The sequence below is a fragment of the Ictidomys tridecemlineatus genome, chromosome 2 (assembly GCF_052094955.1).
Source record: "Ictidomys tridecemlineatus isolate mIctTri1 chromosome 2, mIctTri1.hap1, whole genome shotgun sequence".
Lineage (NCBI taxonomy): Eukaryota > Metazoa > Chordata > Mammalia > Rodentia > Sciuridae > Ictidomys > Ictidomys tridecemlineatus.
This window is the reverse complement of record NC_135478.1, coordinates 9,866,543-9,880,143: the sequence shown is the minus strand read 5'-3', so window position 1 is coordinate 9,880,143 and position 13,601 is coordinate 9,866,543. Positions and strand designations below refer to the sequence as shown.

At 57.0% G+C, this 13,601-nt stretch overlaps 3 long non-coding RNA genes across 4 annotated transcripts; 1 reads left to right on the top strand and 2 right to left on the bottom strand.

The window, feature by feature from the left end:
- Positions 1–3,474: 3,474 nt before the first annotated feature.
- LOC144374168 (uncharacterized) lies at positions 3,475–11,075 on the top strand. The gene is made up of 3 exons (XR_013433648.1): positions 3,475–3,983; positions 9,158–9,249; positions 9,368–11,075. It is a non-coding gene; the product is annotated as an uncharacterized LOC144374168 (long non-coding RNA).
- On the bottom strand, positions 4,294–7,613 carry LOC144374165 (uncharacterized). The gene is made up of 2 exons (XR_013433647.1): positions 7,493–7,613; positions 4,294–6,000 (listed from the first exon to the last, which is right to left on the bottom strand). It is a non-coding gene; the product is annotated as an uncharacterized LOC144374165 (long non-coding RNA).
- Positions 9,373–13,592, bottom strand: LOC144374154 (uncharacterized). Of its 2 annotated transcripts, none has more exons than XR_013433643.1 (2): positions 10,608–13,592; positions 9,373–9,948 (listed from the first exon to the last, which is right to left on the bottom strand). It is a non-coding gene; the product is annotated as an uncharacterized LOC144374154 (long non-coding RNA). The 2 variants fall into 2 exon arrangements; XR_013433637.1 differs by having other exon boundaries at positions 9,373–9,911.
- Between the last annotated feature and the right edge of the window lie 9 nt (positions 13,593–13,601).

Sequence of the window (13,601 nt, the reverse complement as noted above, 5' to 3'; positions counted from 1 at the left end):
GGCTCAGTGGTGGAGCACGTGTCTAGCATGTGCAAGCCCCGGGTTCAATACCCTGGGTGGGGGTGGGGGAGGTTCAAGGTCCTTTAAGGTATTGCAACTCCTCTCCTCCCCCACTCCCAGCTGGCCAAGAAGAGCAAGTTCCACGGCCTCCCCAACTGAGCCACAAATCCAAAGTCGAAGCCTGGACACGTGGCACATGCCGGCAAGCCCGATTCCAGAGTCTGAGGAAGGAAGATCTGAGTCTGAGGCCAGCCCAGGTAAGCAGGAGACCCTGTCTCACAAAGTAAAGGGGCCCAGGGTACAGTGCTTGCTTAGCATGCCTGAGGCCTTGGGTTCAATCTCTGGTACAATAAGCATAAATATATAAATGAATTTTCAAAAATAAATACGAGGGCTGGGGTTGGGGCTCAGTGGTAGAGCACTTGCCTCGCATGTGTGAGGCACTGGGTTCGATCCCCAGCATCCCATTAAGTAAACAAAATAAAGGTATTGTGTCCATCTACAACAACAATAAAAACAACAATAAAAAAGAAGACTTAAAAGAAGTAAATAAATACGAGTAAGAGTCATCCATCATTTTGCTTTTCTTTTTTTTTTTTTTACGAAGAATAGGAATTCTATTTTTATTTATTTATTTATTTTTAATTTTTTAATATTTATTTTTCAGTTTTCGGTGGACACAACATCTTTGTTTGTATGTGGTGCTGAGGATCGAACCCGGGCCGCACGCATGCCAGGCGAGCGTGCTACCGCTTGAGCCACATCCCCAGCCCATTTTGCTTTTCTTTCTTTCTTTCTTTTTTTAATTTCAGTGCTGGAGATAGAATTCAGGGCTTTGTACATGAGAGGTGTTCTACCTGGGCCACACTCATGGCCCTCCATCAGGAAACTCTGAGGAGACATTTGTATGCCTGGGTGCCACCCATCACTGAATGTGAACACAGTGCCACCCAACAAAGCACATGACAATGATGTAAAATCAGGACATAACTGTATCCCCAATACTGAAGCGCATGACAGTGATGTGAAAATCGGGAAGGAGGAGGAGGGTGCCTCAGAATCCCAAAGAAGTTACCAGGCTACAGAGACCTCTGCATGTACCAGTTGGCTCTGTAACATACCTGAGAATAGGTCAGATGTAAAGAAAAGAGATTTATGGAATTCACAGTTGTAAGGGCTGAAAGTCCAAGAGAGTACAACCCACCAAGCTGATCCCTGGCGAGGGCCCTCCTGACTATAGCATCACAACAGAGGGAGGACTGGGGTGGATTACACTTAAAATCTTATTGCAAGACAGGAAGCCAGAGATGGGGAGGAACAAGCTTGGCCCCTGGGCTTACGCAGCGCTGTTTTAGGTAGGTCTGTAGGTCCCCCAGTGGAACTATAAGAGGCAGAGACGAGGGGGGGTGCAGTGGCACCCCCCTCTGACCCCAGTGACTCAGGAGGCTGAGACAGAAGGATTGCAAGTTCAAAGCCAGCCTCAGCAACTTCACAAGGCCCTAAGCAGCTCAGCAAAATAAAACAAAAAGGACTGGGGATGTGGCTCAGTGGTTAAGCCTGGGTTCAATCCCCAGTAACAATAGAAAAAAAAAGGCCGACCCAGGGGGAGGTCCTTATGTCAACTCCCCCCCCTTTTTAAATCCTTTTTGTGGTACTGTAGAGTGAACCCAGGGAAACTCGACCACTGAGCGACAACCCCAGCGCTTATAAACTTTTAAGACAGGTCTTGCTATATTGTCCAGGATGGCCTCAAACTTGAGACCGTCCTGCCTCAGTCTCCCAAGCCACTGGGATTGGAGTAGTTTGCCACCAAGCCCATAACAAACCTTTCTCAGAACTAACAGGACCCAGCAGAATCTCCCAACCCTGGGGACACCCTCCAACCATATCCACCTCTTAGGACCTAAGGACCGCCCACCGACTCCACCTCTTAGGACCTAAGGACCGCCCACTGACTCCACCTCTTAGGACCTAAGGACCGCCCACTGACTCCACCTCTTAGGACCTAAGGACCGCCCACTGACTACCTCTAGGACCTAGGGACCGCCCACTGACTCTATCTCAGAGGACATAAGGACCGCCCACCAACTACCTTTAGGACCTAAGGACCACCCACTACTCTACCGCTTTAAGGCCCCACCTCTCCTTCACTTCGTCAAGGCAGGGACCAGACTTTCAAAGCAGGCAGCCCTGGGGGACACCCTCCAACCATATCCAAAGCTCAGCACAGCAGAAATTCAGGGAGCCCAAACTGGCCTGCTTTCCCACCAGAACCCCTGAATAGAGAGGGTCCCCTTTGGGGCTTCTCCTCCTCCCTGGCTCAGGAATGGAGGAAGCACCCTGGAAGGAGACCCCAGCCTCTCTCTCTGGGAGGACACTGTCACACCTTGCTTTGACTCCGTCATCATGATGAAGGACCAAAAGTGGAAGCGAGAAAGTAACCTTTAAATATGGCCCAGCGGCCAAGCATGGTGACCTGCACCTGTAGTCCCAGGGACTCAGGAGGCGGCGGCCAGAGGATGGCTTGAGCCCAGGAGTTGAAGGCCAGCATGGGGAACATAGTACATCTCATCTCAAGAAAATAGTGTGCGTGCATGCCTGTGCACGTGTGTGTGTGACAATGTATGTTATTTATCTCAGCACCTCATGCGCATGCATTTGGAGCCAATGGAAGCCTGCGGGTGCCCTTGACCCCCCCCCAGCCTCTACCCGCAGCCTCCTCTTTGCTGTCTTTGCGCTTTCCTGTAGGCCTCGGACAGCACAGAGACCTAGGCTTTTTGTAAATATGAAATATAAAAAGAACGGTGGGGTGGGGTGGCGCCGGCTGGTTGGGAGATGCTACCCCCATGGTACCCGCAGCGCAGCTAACGCCCCCTTCACATGTCCGCCTGTGCGCAGGCGCAGGGAGAGCCACGTTTAGCATCGGGGCTAAGGAGGCTGGCCAGCTGGGGGCCCGCCAAGCATGATGTGGTCACAAGGCTTCCCTCCCTGGACAGAGCTGGCCCCAGAAGTGACACACGCGGGTCACGCCTGCCCAGGAGCACACCTCTTGGTGGTGACATGACTGTCTGCACATGGGGCTCTGGATGCGGGCCCCTCCAAGGGCTGCAGGCCACTTGCCCTCCCTGACCCTGCAGACACGGGCTGTGGATGTAGCCCTGGGTCATCTGAGCCTCCAGTCCCTGTTTCAGCCCTGTCTCCAGCTGGCCAGGTGGCCATACTTCTGCCCAAGGAACCCACCTCTCCATGGCCATTTCTCTACTTCCTAAGGCCCTTTCTCCCCCATCGGGTGTCCAGCCAACCCGCAGGCTCCCTGCTGATGCACTCAGCCAAGCTGCAGCCCTTTAAGAGTCCCCCAGCACCCCCAGAGCCACCAGAGGCATCCACCTCCTGCCTCAGGTGGCCACACTCTCTCTGTTCCCCCACCTGCCACCTCCTGTTGTTCTTTTAACTTTATCCTGGGGGCAGTGGGGAGCCACGGAAGGCTCCAGAGAGCTGGTATGCCCAGACTTCATTGTAAAAGCTCACTGGCTTAGAGTCAGAAAGAAGAAAGGGGTTACTGGGGGCAGTGAGTTGATGTTTAATCCTGCAGCATTTTTCCGTCTGGGTGATGAAGGTGTTTGGAGATGGGTGGTGGCCACCTTAGCACAACAATCGAAATGTTCTTATTGCCGCGGAACCGGGCACCTAAAAACAGCTGAAATGGTGAGTTTTCTGTGGTGTGTGTTTCAACACACACACACACAACACACTAAAAGGCTCATTGGCTAAGGTGGAAGCAACCCAAGTGTCCATCAACTGATGAATGGATAAACAAACTCTGGTCTGCCCGCACAATGGGGTATTATTCAGCCTTAAAAGGAATGAGGCACTGATCCATGCGACGGCGGGACGAACCTCAAAAGCATTATTCGGAGTGAAAGAAGCCAGACATGAAAGACCACATAATGGATGATTCCATTGATATGAAGCGTCCAAAATAGGTAGATGCTTAGAGACGGGCGGGTGGGGATGAATGGGGGTTGCCAGGGGCGGGGGAGGGGCAGTGCCGAGTCCCTGGCTATTGGGGACAGAGTTGCAGTTTTGCAAGATGCAAGGAGTTCTGGAGATGGGTGGTGGTGATGGTTAATGCAGCAAAGGGGATGCAGGAATTGTTCATTTTAAAATTGTTGATTTTGGAGGGCAAAGGTCGAAGTTCTGCAGCACAGCACTTGCCTAAGGTGGGAAGCCCTGGGTTCAATTGTCAGCAAGGCAAAAAAAAAAAGAGAGAGAGAGAGAGAGTCTCAGAAATCCTGGGATCAAGGGTCAAGGGATGCATCCTACTGTGTCAGCCTCCAGATTATGGGCATGTGGCACCACACCCAGCAAAAAGCCACTGGATAGATTTAGCATGTCCTCTGTTAGATGGTTTCGACACCACTCTGGCCAACATCTGCCTCTTTTAATGTTGTATCAAGGTCAAGGAATCTGGGAGGATTTTCTCATTTCTCCCAACCACAATGGAGGCTGAGGCAGGAGGATCACAAGTTTGAGGCCAGCCTCAGCAACTTAGCAAGACCCTAAGCAACTTAGTGAGACCCTGTCTCAACATAAAAAGAGCCGAGGATGTGACAGTGGTTAAGTGCCCCTGGGTTCAATCCCCTGTACCAATTTTTAAAAATTAGTGTGTGTGTTCCCACACGCGCATGTGAGATGCTGGGGCCTCGCCTGTGCTGGGCAGGTGCTCTACAGTGAGCCACACCTCCAGCCTCTGTGTCTAATTTATGAACTAAATTTTACCGTAGGTATGTAAATATGGGCAAAATGCGGTGTATTTGGGGCTTGGTCCCATCCACAGTCCACGCATCCCCTGGGGGCCGTGGGACATATTCTATGGATAAGGGGGACCACTGCCTAGGACGGGACCGAGCGTCCTGCTCTGCCCTCTCCCAGCCTGCCTATAGTCAGTTAAGGAAGAGAGGACAGCCTGGCGACCCCGGTCCTGCGTGGGGAGCTGGGCGCAATGGCGCATGCCTCTCGTCCCAGCCACTTGGGAGGCTGGATGATCACCTGAACTCAGGTGGGTCCTGGCAGGCTTGTGAGACCTCGTCTCAAAAGAGAGAGAGAAAACAAAGGCGCTCGCAGGCAGCAGGAGTGAAGCCGGTCCACAGTTAGCCCCTCTCAGGAGCATCCTGGGGGACAGCGGGCTGGGCAGGGGACCACGGTCTTGTGTGTGCTGAGCACAGGCTGCGTGCCAGCACCTCGAGCCAGTTGTCCATTTTGCTTGGAGGAAGAAATGGCCAGAAGTCTTGTCCCTCCGGCCGGATAACCCGGGACTCAGAAGAAACAAGCCTGGAGCGTGGGTGATGAGGAACCCGCCACATTGTCTGTGGATAGACCGCTAAACGGTGTCGGGGGAGATGATATTTGGGCCCCAGGAAAATCATGGCTCACCAATGGGTGATATATCAGAGGAGGGTTTTATTTTTATTTTGTGATTTGTATGGGGGGGGGACGGGACATTGAACCCAGGGGTGCTTGCTCAACTGTGGAGCGCATCCCCAGCCCTTTTGATTTTTCACTTTGAGATAGGGACTCCCCAGGTTGCACAGGCTGGCCTTGAACTTGCAATCCTCCTGCCCCAGCCTCCAGCTCACTAGGATTACAGATGAGCACCATCGTGCCTGCAGAGGTGGATTTCAATCAAGTGGACAGGATGATCTGGTTTGGACAGACAACTCAGCCTCTCTCCCCAGCCGCCCTCCTGCTGCCCACAAGGGTGGTCGCCATTAGCCATTTGGCCTGTGTTCTCGCACTCTGGTCTGACCACCATCCAGACAGCTCAGGATTTCTGAGTTTTTCCAGTGCGCACACAGGGCACAGGCTCCTCCCTGTATCCCAGAGGCTGTGTCTCAGGTAGGAAGCTCTGGGCCCTGCTAGAGGCCAGGAAAGACCTGGCAGCCTCTTCCCACGGAGCATCCTTACAGCTTCTGACCGCCCCGAACAAAGCTTGGGAACTTGCTTTAAAAAAAGAAAATGAGGTAAAATTCACATATAGAAATATCCACATAGCATACGATTTGCATAACATTTGCATAACAATACCAAATGATCTCACTTACAAATGGAATCTAAAAAAGTCAAATTCGTAGAAATAGTATCTGAAGCTGGGGTTGGAGGGAATGGGGACATGTTGGCCAAAGGACCCAGAATTTTCAGGCAGGAGGAATACGTTCAAGAAATCTCCTGCACATCAGGGTGACAATAGTTAACAACAGTGTATTGTAGGTGGCCCACACCTGTCATCCCAGCAACTCAGGAGGCTGAGGCAGGAGGATCAAAAGTTTGAAGTAAGTCTCAGCAATTTAGGGAGACCAGGTCTCAAAATCAAAATGGCTTAGGTGTAGCTCAGTGTGTGTGCCGGGGAGGAACCGACCGATGGACACCACTGAGCCCCAGCCCCTCTGATATTTTATTTAAAGATAGGGTCTCGCTGGATAGCTGAGGAGCTGCTAAATTGCTGAAGCTGGCTTTGAACTCGCCATCCTCCTGCCTCAGCCTCCAGAGCTGCTGGGATGGCAGGCTAGGGCCCCCGGGCCCACAGGCTGGGCGAGTGCTCTCCCCTGAGCTCCAGCCCCAGCCTCCTCGGGTGTGTCTTGCGCGGGGGACTCGTGCGCCACCGCACACCTGGACGGTAGCAGGCGCACGGGCTCAGGGTCCAGCCTCCCTCCGCGAGCGCGAGGCTCTCGGCGGCCTCCCTCTCCCTCGCCATTTCCGGCCTCCCCGCTGGCTCGAGCCCGGAGCGAGTCTCCCCCGGGGAGCGCGGGCAGGGGAAGGGGTCTGAGTCGTGGCTTCCAGGGCCGCGGCCGCTGGGGACGGCGGAAAGGCGGAGGCTGGGAGGGGCCCGCTCCCCACTCGCCGGCAGCCGGGTGAGTCACGCTTCCCGCCGCTCGGGTGGCCCTGGAGGGCGGCAGGCGGGCCCTCGCCCACTCGGCCTCCGGGGCTCCTCCGCCCACGGCCCCGGCTCACGCCCTGGCGCCGCCCAGTAAACCCGAGGCGGGGCCGCGGCTGCCCACGCCCTCCCGCTTCTGGGCCACCGCCGCCTCCCACCCTGGGAACCAGGAAGGACGGAGAAGGCCAGCTGACTCCACCCGCCGAGGCTGCCCGGCACCCCTCTCCCGGCACCAGGGCTGTGCCTGGCCTTGCTGACCACTCCCCAGGTGCCTGAACCTGCCAGTCACCTCCGCCACCAACACCGGAGCCCTGCCCAGGCCCCGAAAGCCCTGGGAAAGCCGGCTTGCCTGTGATCCCAGAGCCCGGGAGGCTGAGACCGGAGGATTGCAAGATCTAGGTCAACCTTGGAATTTCGGAGGCCTAAGCAACTTGGCGAGACCCCGTCTCAAAGTCAATAAATAAAAAGGGCTGGGGATGTGGGTCATTGGATCTACCTCGGGTTCAATCCGTGAGAGAGGGAGTCAGGGAGTGGGGGGCAAAGAAAGACAGGCAGGGTTACCTCCGAGTTGGCACAAGTGTGGTGAAGCAGGACACCCACCTCAGCTTCCAGCAACACCGGGAGACACCTTTGGTTGTCCCAGTGGTGGCTAAAGTTGGACTTGCAGTTTGAGGCCAGGAAAACTGCCCCGCCCCCCCCCCCCCCCCCCCCCCCGCACTGGGGATGGAATCCAGACTTGGCATTCCCCTGGGCCCGCACTCTACCCCTGAGCTGCAACCCAGCCCTCTTTTTTTCTTTCTGGGTACCAGGGGTTGAAATCAGGGGCACTCAACCACTGAGCCCCATCCCCAGCCCTCTTTTGTAGTTTATTTACAGACAGAGTCCCACTGAGTTGCTTAGCAGCCTCGCAGTTGCTGAGGCTGGCTTTGGACTTGCAATCCTCCTGCCTCAGCCTCCTGAGCCACTGGGATTACAACTTGTGCCACCATGCCTGGGTCCCCAGCCCCTTTTAATTTTTCTTTTGAGACAAGGTCAAAGTTCTCCAGGCTGGCCTCAAACTTGTGATTCTCCTGCCTCAGCCTCCAGAGTCACTGGGATTACAAGTGTGCACCACCACCGCCGCCTATTACTGTCATTCATAATCCCTCAGGCAAGGGCTGGGGGACTGAGTGGTACAGCATGTGTTGGGCCCTGGGCTCCATCCCCAGCACCACCACCAACACTCTCTCTCTCTCTCTCTCTCTCTCTCACACACACACACACACAAACACACACACACTTGTTAAATAATTAAATCTCAGGCTCCCAGACCCATGGATCCAAGTTCAAATCTGGCTCTTATCAGCTGAACTTGGACCAGGGTCGCAGCACCCTTCAACTCGGGCTTCTCAGTGGCTCAACTGCTTGTCTGGGCTGGGGAGGAAGTGAGCTTCTGAGCTCACAGTGGTGACACACGTCAGGGACACAGGCCCCAGGAAATGCTGAGCGACCACAAACTGAGCAGAAAAATCCCAGTGACTGAACTTGGAAGTGGCCCAGCCTGGAAGGGGCAGTAAGCAGCTACATCATCCCTTTCTGGGTGCCAGTGATGTCACTGTGCCACGGCAGGGTGCACTAGGGTCAATAGGAGTTGGAGGGGTGATGGGAGGAAGTGGCATTGACATGGGCAGGAGGGAGAGTGGCCTCCATTAGGCCCACATGGGTTGGCCTGGCCGCCAGAGGTCTGGGGGCAGTGGTTGGCAGAAGGGACATCAGGAGCACCCACCCACTCTAGCTGAGGCTCTGTCCCCAGTTTTCCCCAGAATTTACTGCCAGCGGCAGAAGGGCAGCCACGGGGAGCAGGGGGTCAGGACCAGGGTTTTCCCAGGCCTTGCCACCTGAGTGGGGGACGGAGCTTCCCAGGAGCCCTCTGTGGTGTGTGAGTGGCCTGGGGACACTCTGGGCTAGGCGCAGTGGCTTAGGTGTGGGGGAGGCCAAGCCTGCTCACCCAGTCTGACCGGAAACACGAGCTCAAATGTGTGATACCAGGCCAGGGGGGTGGATCAGGGCTCCAGCCTTCCCAGCTTCAGGCACGGGGCGGCAGAGTCACAGTGGAACTGCTGAGGGGCAGGGCTATGTGTGCCCCTTGCCCCCAGGGAGGGCTGGAGGTTCATGAGAAGAAGGGACAAGTCCAAGAAGAAAAGGGACCAGGGCGGGGCCTCAAGCAGTGTCGCTTTTTCTCACAAGGTTCACCTGGAGCCAGGTGCAGAGGTGCAGCCTGTCATCCCAGTGACCCAGGAGGCTGAGGCAGGAGGACCACCAGTCGGAGGCCAGCCTGGGTAACATAGTGAGACCCGGTCTCAAAATCAAAAGGGCCGGTGGTGTGGCTCAGTGGTTAAGCATCCCTTGGTTCGGTCCCCAGGACCAAATACACAGAAAAACTTTCACGTGACACAGGAATCTTCAGAGTGATGAGAGAAGACCCAGGAAAGCGGTTTATTCGCAGGCCTTGGGCTGGGGAAGAAAGAAGAGTGGTGCACACCGATAATTCAAGCCGCTCAGGAGGCCGAGGATCGCGAGTTCAAAGCCAGGCTCAGCAATCTGCCAAGGCCCTAAGCAACTTCGGGAGACCCTGTCTCTAAGTAAAATATTTTAAAAAGGGCTGGGGGTGTAGCTGGGTGGTTAAGAGCCCCTGGCTTCAACCCCTGGTACCCACCCCAAAAGAAAGGAGGAGGCAGGATAGCAGTGTGCCTACGCGACTAGACAAAACGAGGACAGACAGGGGTGCAGACATCTCCGTGCAGCTCTCTTCCTCTGGGACCTGGGGCAGGACCCTCTGCCATGGGGGTCTCCGAGGGAGAATGGGTTGAGTTTGTCTCTTGATCGAGTAGCTGCAGATGGAACGCAGGGCCCCAGGGACGCTGGACAGCCCGCCGCGGCGCTCACCCCGGCCCAGGAGAAGGAAGGGCGCGCGTTCCAGGTTCCAGGTTCCGTTCCGCGGCTGGCGTTAGGGAGAGGGGTTCTGTTCCTGGGACCCGCTGGGGGTGAGGAATTCCGAGTCCTGTGACTTACTCGGGTGAAGGGCTAGAGAGAGGCTGGGTGTGGTGGCTCATGCCTGCAATTCCAGTCTGGGGCTGGGGACGGGGACCGCAGGGCAGGAGCAAGACAGGCCTGGCTTCCGAGCCCTCCCAGCGGCCCCCAGTCCCAGGAGCTCAGAGTGCCAAGGAGAGCCGTATTTGGGGGGATCAAGTTCTGAGTCCCAACAGAAGAGGGAAACTGAGAATGTGAGGGTGTTGGCAAATGCGGAAGTGCCCGGGACAGTGCCCAGGACCGCTCCCCTCCCCCAGCAGCAGAGCCCAGCACAGCCCCGAGGTGAAGGCTGCGGGCCAGGGCGGGGCTCAGCGAGGAGGGGCCCTGGGTTCCATCCCCCACACACAAAGAGAAGAAAAAAGAATTCAGAGCTGAAAGAAAGCTGCGCTGTGCCCTTCTGAACTGGCTTCAGGGCCACCACCCTCCCAGGGGACGTCCTCCTCCCCACCAGGACAGCACTGTTGAAAATTCCAGTAGCTGTTTACAAGGCAGCGCCTGCAGGGATTCGGCGGGCACCTGGGGGACACCAGGAATGTTGGCTGCTCCTCCCCACGCTGCCCCAAGGGGGGACAGGGCCCCAGGAGCTCCCTGTCCACCCCAGGCTAACCTGAGTCTGAGAGCTGCCGCCGCCGGCAGGGACCTGGCGGTGAGGAATGGCAGGGTCACTTCAGCCTTTCTGGAAGAGCAGGACAGAGACAGGGCCAGGAGAGAAGAGCTGTGGGCAGGGTGGCAGCCGGGGCTCAGGGCTGGACGAAGCCCAAGCCCCTAGGGCCTCTGACACGCTGTCCTGGGGTCCTCCAGACAGGCCCTCCCCTCCCTCCCTCAGGTCTAAAGGGCGCAGCGATGAGCCGTTTCATTTCCTGTGTGCTCAGCCTGCTGGGCTGGCCCCAGACACCAGCCAGGAGGGGGTGGGGCAGGAGCAGCCGCCTTTCAGTTTTCTTTTTCTTTTCTTTTTTACTTTGCAGGCCTGGGGATGGAGCCCAGGGCCTCACTCCAGCCAGGCCGCACCCCCAGCAAGGGCAGCGTGGTTTTTCTCTGTAAATAAGGAGCATCTCAATAAACAGTTTTATCTTCATCAAGCCCCAGGGCTGAGCACAGCACAAATTGGCCCCTGGGGAAGTTTTCACCCTGTGGAAGGGAAGGAAAAAATACGCAGCCACTCAGCAAGGAACCTGAGGAACCGGGGAGTGGAAGGAAGAAAAGGTGGAGAAGGGCCCCTCCCTGCTTTCCTTATCTGAGGATCAGAGACTGGGCTGGAGCTAAAGTCCACTGGCCACTTTATTGCCTGCACTCCCCAGGAACTCTCCCAGCCCTCAACGGGGCTCTGTGAGAACTCAACAGGAACTCCGAGTAGTGGGCACCCCATGCAGCAGGAGCCGCTCTATTGCGGAACAGCAGGGGTCTATATACAACTGAACACACAGCCTGTTTCAATCCAGCATCATCCAGTCACAGCAATTATACACAGCTTAATTATCATCATCTTAATGGCTCGCTGGGGTCACCTCTAAACCACTCCTTTTGGCAAAATGCCAGGCTGACTGGCTGTGGCTCTCAACAACTGATGGGCGCGATGGTGCATGCCAGTAATCCCAGGAGCTCAGGAGGCTGAGGCAGGAGGATCAGGAGTTCAAAGCCAGCCTCTGCAACTTAGTGAGGCCCTGTCTCTAAATAAAAAAGGTGTAGAGCTCAGTGGTAAAGCACCCTTGGGTTCAATTTGCAGTAACAACAAAAGTCTTCGGGTATAAGATTTGTCTGGTCTGTCAGTCACTAATCAGAAGCCCCCAAGGGAGATGTTGAGGTATTAGGGTCCTCCTGAGGACCCAGAACTCCTCTGAGAGCACTTCTCAGGCTGGCTTTGTAAACAGAGGGGACACAGCAGCCAATTCCCCTGCGTGGCTCCCCAGTGCTCCAAGGACCGCAAACTATCGCTAAGGTTCCTGGTCTACTCTGGTCCCTGAGGGAGGTCCTGGACTCTGTTGACTTTTTTTATTTTCCCCCAGGACTGAGGATGGAACCCAGGGGTGCCTTACCCCTGAGATACATCCCCAGCCCTTTATTTTCCTCTGAGACAGGGTCTCACTAAATTGGTCAAGCTGGCCTGGCACTTGCGATCCTCCTGCCTCATCCTGCTGAGTCGCTGGGGTTGCAGGTGTGTGCCACCCCACACCTGGCTCATTTTTGGAGACAAGGGCTTCCTGTCCTTCTGTTTCATTCTCCCAGGTAGACGGGATCACTGGCGTGAGCCTCTGTGCCCAGCCCCTTGCACTCCTGCCAAGCCCTGGGGAGAACTCCCCCAGCCAGGGGAAACTGAGGCGGAAGGCAGCCCGGGGAACTGGCACGGGGCGGGGGGCCCTGAGGAGGACCTTGGCAAGTTTTCTACAGCAAAGGTGGATTCCACCTGGAGCTTGCGGTCCGCCTGCCCCAGGGCAGTCCTTCTGCTCTCCCATCTGGGCTGCACAGCCTTCAGCCATACAGGGACAAGAGCCAGCCCCTGGAGGGAGGGTGCTGGTGTGGTGGCACTGTCTGTACCCAGGGCTCCAAGGCCGAGGTAGGGAGATTGCCAGGTGGAAGCCAGCCTGGCAAGACCCTCCAGTCTCAAAATACGAGGGGAGGGCCGCTCAGAGGGGCGCTGGCCGGGCCTGCGGGGCCTGGGCTCAGTGGCGGTGGGGGCTGCCCCTACCTCACAGCTAATCGCGAGCCCCGGAAGGAGAGAGCCTGTGAGCTTCGGTCACTCCCCGGGTGCCCCCTCCCCCACCACGGCTGGGCCACCGAGATGCTCCCCGCGGGGCACCTCGGGGAAAGGGTTAACAGGAAGCGCCTGGCGTCCTGCAGCCACAGAAGCTCCATTGTTCTGCGGCCGGTCCCTTCCCCCTCATCCAGGAAGACCCTCCGGGAGCCCCTTCAAAGGGGCCAAGCCCTGTCTCTAGGCTGCAGCCCAGCGGGCCCCGGGCAGAGACAGGAAAAGGAAACGGGCCGGTGGGGGTGGGGCGCAGCTGTCACTGCGGGGTCTCGGGGGGTTTCCGAGGAAGGGGTGTTCCGCCTTGCGCACCCCCGGGGGCGGGGCGGGCCTCCCTGCAGTCCCCATCTGGAAGCCAGAAGGCTTTGATCTCGGCTTTTAGGTACCGGCCGAGCTCCCGCCTCTGCGCTCCCCTCCTGCAAACGTCTCTGGGTCAGAAAGTTTCACGCTCGCACGCCCCTCCGCCTGATTTCGGCTCTCCCCGCCGCCCGGGTCAGCTGGTTCCGATTAGCCGACTCGGGTGGGGTGGGCTGGATCTGGGGGTGGGCTCAGCGAGGAGAACTGTTAGCAATTCCCCGGGAGCCCCCAGGGGCAAACCGGGCGAGGGTGAGCAGCTGGCGACCAGATGTGGAGGGACAGGCAGCGGAGGAAATTAATTGGTGCCAGTCGGCTGGCGGGCGGGCTGGGCAGGCAGGACCCCTGGGGACTGGCCAGCCGCCGGGGTGGGGGAGGGGGGACGGCTGGGGGACCGTCCCCGAGTCAACCACACGCTGGGGGACGGGGCTGGCCCGGAGGCTGGGGAAATAAAAAGGGCGGGGAGGGCCGTGGGCCTGGACCCTGGAGGACTTCCGCGGAGAGGAA